This window comes from Giraffa tippelskirchi, chromosome 7 (assembly GCF_054371585.1).
Source record: "Giraffa tippelskirchi isolate mGirTip1 chromosome 7, T2T-mGirTip1v1.2.pri, whole genome shotgun sequence".
Classification (NCBI taxonomy): Eukaryota; Metazoa; Chordata; class Mammalia; order Artiodactyla; family Giraffidae; genus Giraffa; species Giraffa tippelskirchi.
The window spans coordinates 52,174,103-52,181,028 of NC_137281.1; the positions used below are offsets into that span (position 1 = coordinate 52,174,103).

Sequence of the window (6,926 nt, forward strand, 5' to 3'; positions counted from 1 at the left end):
GGAGTCCCTGGGTCCTGTGCACAAGGTTTGTTTGAGCCCTCTGATCATCTCTGGAAGAAGTGGGGTTTAATTCTAAACGCGAATTCGCCCTTCCTGGTGTCTTGCTGGGGCTTCTCCTTTGTTCTTGGACGTGGGGTATCTCCTCACAGCTGTTCCAGCACCTACCGTCTTACTGGGGTTCCTCTGACCTTGGACGTGGGGTATCTCCTCATGGCCTCTCCAGCGCCACGCAGCCACTGCTTGCTGCTCCAGCGCGTGCAGGTTGGACTATAAAGAAAGCTGAGCACCAAAGAATTGATGCTTTTTAATTGTGGTGTTGGGAAAGACTCTTGAGAGCCCCTTGGACTGCAGGGAGATCAAACCAGTCCATCCTAAAGGAAATCAGTCCTGAATATTCATTGGAAGGACTGATGTTGAAGCTGAAACTCCAGTACTTTGGCCACCTGATGCAAAGAACTGACTCACTCATCTGAAAAGACCGTGATGCTGGGAAAGATTGAAAGTGAAAGGAGAAGGGGACAACAGAGGATGAGATGGTTGGATGGCATCACCAACTCAATGGACATGAGTTTGAGTAAACTCCAGGAGTTGGTGATGGACAGGGAGGCCTGGCGTGCTACAGTCCATCGGGTCACAAAGAGTCAAACATGACTGAGCGACTGGGCTGAACTGAACTGAACTGATAGAGCTTCTCCATCTTGAGCTGCAAAGACTAATAATCAATCTGATTTTGGTATGACCATCTGGTGATGTCCATGTGTAAAGTCATCTCTTGTGTTGTGGGAAGAGGGTGTTTGCTATGGCCAGTGCATTCTCTTGGTAAAACTCCGTTAACCTTTGCCCTGCTTCATTTTTTAGTCCAAGGCCAAACTTGCCTGTTACTGCAGGTATCTCTTGACTTCCTACTTTTTGCATTCCAATCCGCTATAATGAAAAGGACATTTTTGGTGTTAGTTCTAGAATATCTGGTAGGTTCTCATAGAACTTCACCTTCAACATTACTGGTTGGGGCATAGACTTGGATTACTGTGATGTTGAATGGCTTGCCTTGGAAACGAACCAATATCATTCTGTCACTTTTGAGATTGCACTCAAGTACTGCATTTTGGACTCTTTTGCTGACTATTTCTTCTCAGGGGTTCTTGCCCACAGTAATAGATATGATGGTTGTCTGAATTAAATTTGCCCATTCCAGTCCATTTTAGTTCACTGATTCCTAACATGTCGATTTTCACTCTTGCCATCTCCTGCTTGACCACTTCCAGTTTATCTTGATTCATGGACCTAACATTCCAGGTGTCTATGCAATATTGTTCTTTTTTTCCTTAATACATATATTTTATTGAAGGATAGTTGACTTACAGTGTTTCAGGCACACAGCAAGGTGAATCATTTATCCATATATACATACACTATTTTCAGATTATTTCCCATAGGTTATTACAAAATATTGACTATAGTTCCTGGTGCTATACAGTAAACTTTTGTTGCTTATCTGTTTTTTTAGTTAGAAATCTAGCATTCTATTCATACTAAGTCAAACAAGTGGAATCAAAATCTCATAAAATTTTTAGTAGGCAAAAATTCATAAGTTTTCTAAAATATATATATATTATACATACTATATATATATATATATGTATATGTATACAAAAGCTTTTCTTCTATTCTTGATAAAGACTTGAGAAAGAACATAAAAAAAAGAGATGGAGAAATTGGAAAACATAAACTAAATGAAATGGGAGCACTGAATATGAAATAGAAAAAGTGAAAATAACTAGATAAAAGTAAAAGGTCATCATATAGTCCAGTTGTTTTTAAACATGGCTGCTCATTAGAAACATATCTGGAGCTTTGGAGAAAAAAAAGGATTTGCTATTTTTCAAAAAATTCCAAGGTAATTCTGATATGATCTGGATTTTAAAGTGATGACAGGATTTTCAATTAAATGTTAGTTTTGGTGATAATCCTATTATTTTTTTGTTGACAATCATGATACAACGGTATTAAGTGAGTAATAGTTACATGATCACAATGGTAAAAGATGTTTATCAGTTTTCACAATTGATAGCCAGACAAAAAATAAAAGATAATTAAAATTGCAAGCATAATGGAAACATAATTAACCTAACAATATAAAATAATTACATACAATTTTTTGGTGGTATCAAGCAGAGTAATATGATAAGTGAAAGTGCATATATGCACATGTTTTCATCTGCCCATCCAGTCAATGTCTTTTGGTTGGTGCATTTAGCCCATTTACATTTAAGGTAATTATCGATACATATGATCCTATTAGGGCTTCCCTCATAACCCAGTTGGTAAAGAATCTGCCTGCAATGCAGGAGACCTGGGTTTGATCCCTGAGTAGGGAAGATCCCCTGGAAAAGGGAAAGGCTACCCATTCCAGTATTCTGGCCTAGAGAACTCCATGGACTGTATAGTCCATGGGGTTGCAAAGAGGTGGACACGACTGAGCGACTTTTACTTTCACTTTCATGATCCTATTACCATTTACTTAGTTGTTTTGGGTTTATTTTCTGTAGGACTTTTCCTTCTCTTGTGTTTCTTGCCTAGAGAAGTTCCCTTAGCATTTGTTGTAAAGCTGGTTTGGTGGTGCTGAATTCTCTTAACTTTTGCTTGTCTGAAAAACTTTTGATTTCTCCATCAAATCTGAATGAGAGTCTTGCTGGGTAAAGTACTCTTGGTTGTAGGTGCTTTTCGTTCATCACTTTAAATATATGGTGCCATTCCCTTCTGGTTCATAGAGTTTCTGTTAAGAAATCACCTGATAACCTGATGAGACTTCCCTTGTATGTCATTGGTCATTTTTCCCTTGTTGCTTTTAATATTTTATCTTTGTCTTGTCATAACTTTTCTTCCAAGGATCAAGTGTCTTTTAATTTCATGGCTGCACTTGCTGTCCATAGTGATTTTGGAGCCCAAGAAAATAAAGTCTGTCACTATTTCCACTTTTTCTCCTTCTATTTTCCATGAAGTGATGGAACCGGATGCCATGATCTTAGTTTTTTGAATGCTGAGTTTTAAGCTAGCTTTTTCATGCTCTTCTTTCACCTTCATCGAGAGGCTCTTTAGTTCCTCCTTGCTTTTTGCCATTAGGGTGATGTCTTCTGCATATCTCAGATTATTGATATTTCTCCTAGCAGTCTTGATTCCAACTTGTGATTCATCCAGCTCAGCATTTCCCATGATGTACTCTGAATATAAGTTAAATAAGCAAGGTGACAATATACAGCCTTGATGTACTCCTTTCACAATTTTTAACCAGTCCATTGTTTCATGTCCGGTTCTAACTGTTGATTCTTGTCCTGCATACAGGTTTCTCAGGAGGCAGGTAAGGTGGTCTGGTATTCACATTTCCAAGGCTTGGCTATTGTAAATAGTTCTGCTGTGAACACAGGGCCACATGTATCTCTTCAGTTTATAGTTTTGTCTGGGTATATGCCCAGGAGTAGGATTGCTGGATCAAATGGCAACTCTATTATAGTTTTTTGAGAAACTTCCATACTGTTTTCCATAATAGCAGCACCAGTTTACATTCCCACCAACATTGTAAGAGGTTTCCCTTTTCTCTACACCCTCTCCAGCATTTTTTTGTGGAATGTTAAACAATGGCCTTACTGACTGCTGTGAGGTGTTGCCTCATAGTCACTTTGATTTGCATTTCTCTAAATAACCAGTGATGTTGGGCATCTTTTTGTGTGCCTATTGGCCACCTATATAGCTTCTTTGGAGAAATGTCTGTTTAAGTCTTCTGCCTATTTTTCTACTGAGTTGTTTATTTTTGTGTTGTTGAGTTGTGTGAGCTGGTGTATTATGGAGATTAAGCCCTTGTGGGTCGCATCATTTTCAAATATTTTCTCCTGTTCCATAGATTGTCTTTTCATTTTGTTTGTATTTTCTTTTGCTGTGAAAAAGCTTGTAAATTTGATGAGGTCCCATTTGTTTATTTTTATTTCTATTGCCTTGGGAGACTGACTTAAGAAAACACTGGCATGATTTATATCAGATAATGTTTTGCCTGTGATCTCTTCTAGGAGTTTGATGGTGTCCTATCAGGTTTCTAAGTCTTTAAGCCATTTGGAGTTGATTTTTGTGCCATGTGAAAGGTTGTGTTCCAACTTCACTGATTTACATGCAGCTGTCCAACTTTCCCAGCACCACTTCCTAAACTGACTTTTTCTCATTTTGAATTTTGTCTCCTTTGTGGAAGATTAATTGACTGTAGGTGTGTGGCTTTTCCTGAGCTTTCTGTTCTGTTCCATTGATTCATTTGTCTGTTTTTGTGTCAGTATCGCGCTGTTCTGATTACTGTAGATTTGTAGTATTGTCTGAAGTCTGGTAGGGTTATCCCTCCCACTTTGTTGTTCTTCCTTAGGATTACTTTGGCAATTCTGGGTCTGTTATGGTCCATAAAAATACAAGGATTATTTGTTCTAGTTCTGTGAAAAAAGTCATGGGTAATTTGACAGGGATAGCATTAAATCTATAGATTGCCTTGGGTAGTATTGTCATTTTAAAAATATTAATTGTCACAATCCAAGAGCATGGGATCTTTCTATTTTGGGAACCCTTTAACATCCTTCATTAATGTTTTGTGCTTCTCAGCATATTTGTCTTTCACCTCCTTGGTGAGATTCACTCCTAAGTTTGTGTTTTTGTTTTGATGCGATTTTAAAAAGGATTGTTTGTTTACCTTCCCTTTATGACATTTCATTTTTAGTATAAAGAAATGCAACTAATTTCTGTATGTTATTCTTATATTCCAAATTCATTCATCAGTTGAATTCATTCATCGGTTCTAGTATTTTTTTGTATGGAATCTTCAGTGTTTTCTATCTATAGTATAATGTTGTCTGCATATTATGACGATTTTACTCTTTTCCTACCAATTTGAGTAACTTTTACTTCTTTTTTTTCTCTGATTACTGTGGATAGGACTTCCAGTAGTGTGTTGACGAGAAGTGGTGAGAGTGGGCATCCATGTCTTGGTCCAGATTTTAGCCAGAAGGCTTTCAGCTTTTCAAGCTTGAGTCTATTGCACATGGTTTTGTCATAAATAGCTCTTCTTGTGTCGAGATATGTTCCCTCTATGCCAACTGTTGTAAGGGTTTTATTGTGAATGGATGAGTTTTATCAAATACTTTTTCTGCATCTATGGAGAGAATCATGGGCTTTTCTCTTTTCTTTTGTTGATGTAGTTTATCACATTGGTTTACATATGTTGAACCATCTTTGTGACCCTGGGATGCATCCAAGTTGGTCATAGTGTATGACTTTTTTTTGACAGGAAAGTAGGATTGATATAGGTGGGCCTGAGTAAGGAGGGGACAGGGCCAAGGATCTCATGGGTGCAGGGCCCACATTTGTTTAGAGGGCCATGATAAGGGATGTATGTGACCTCACAGCCATTTGGGATGAGCTGCTTTTCTGCCACCATGTTTTCAAATTCATCCACATTAAACTTAGTAAATCCCCAGTTCTTGGAGGTATGGCTCTTCTGGAGACCAGGGAACTTGAACTTGGCTCCCCGTGGAGGGCCTCAATCACAGGTACCTTGTTCTGTAGCTTGGTGCAGATGGACATGATGAATTGGGCAATGTGGACCCTGGCCAGTGTGCCCTGGGGCTTTCCAAAGGCACTGTGCACACCTGTCTGGAGTCTAGATTGGGGACAGCATGCCAGTCATGCATGTCCACTGGAAAGGGCTGTGTCCAAGGCCCCTTAGGGCAACTGGAGCAGGCCATCAGGCTGCATACCCTACTGAGGAGGCTGCCGTGTGCAGCCATCCACACTGGGCCCCATGGGGAAGAGTACAGTCGGCTAAATTGGCTGCCATGGCTTATGATCCTTTCTATGGATTCAGTTTGCTACTACTTGGTTGAGAGTTGTTGGGTCTGTAGTCAACAAAATCACTAGCCTGTAGTTTTCTCTTTTGGTGGAGTCTTTGGTTTTGGTATCAGGGTGATAGTGGCTTCATAGAATGTCTTTGGGAGTGTTCCTTCCTCTTCGGTCTTTAGGAAGAGTCTGAGAAGGATCGATATATAAGTTCTTTGTAAGCAGGCCTGCTTTTACGTTTGTACCAGGCAGACCAACACTTCCAGTGTTCAAAAAAGAAAGGAAACACACAACAGAGTTAACACTGCCTTCCCCACTGACTCAGTCTTTACCTTGACTTTTAGATGTCCCTTTCAGTCCAGTTTTATACTTCCACTTATCTGTATGTCTGTTCCATGCAACATATATTATTTTGTTTGTAGTTTTTAAAATGTGTATAAATGGTATCACTGAGTGCATTTTTCTGCATGTCACTTTTCTCACACTGCAGTGCTTGAATGTATCCATGTTGTATATATGTGCTGAGCTCCATTCTGCGTCACCTTTTTATACTCATCCATCTCTCAAATATCCTACATTTTCCTGTATATCCTCCTAGAAATTTGTGGTTTTCCTTTTTTTTCTTTGCTGTTTGTGTTTTTAGCTCCCTTCATTCAAATTATACTTGTGAGATCCATCCATGTTGCTTACAGCTCAGTCATTTGTAGTTGCTGTATGTGCTCCATTGTGTAAAGACACAGAGTTCACACGTGCAGTAGAGGGACAACAGGACTCTTCTGGTTTTGCTTAGTGTGAAACAATACTACAGACTGTCTTGTACGTGTCCTTAGGAGACACAGGAATGCACTTCTAGCAGGTATACTATTGTCTCGCAGTATCCATAGGGGATTGTCTTCAGGATCTGCTGTGGATACAAAACTCTCAGGATGCTTAAGTCTCATAGCCTGCCCTCCGCACTCATAGATTCGGCACCTGCTGATTCAGCCAGTGTGGACATAGTACACAATCTCAGGTTGGTTGAATCCACGAATTTGGAACTCACAGATTACAGAGGGCCAACTGTA

At 39.4% G+C, this 6,926-nt stretch overlaps 1 non-coding gene across 1 annotated transcript; it reads right to left on the bottom strand.

The window, feature by feature from the left end:
- Nucleotides 1-5,730: 5,730 nt before the first annotated feature.
- Nucleotides 5,731-5,862, bottom strand: LOC145515967 (small nucleolar RNA SNORA70). The gene has a single exon (XR_014061161.1). It is a non-coding gene; the product is annotated as a small nucleolar RNA SNORA70 (small nucleolar RNA).
- Nucleotides 5,863-6,926: the final 1,064 nt, after the last annotated feature.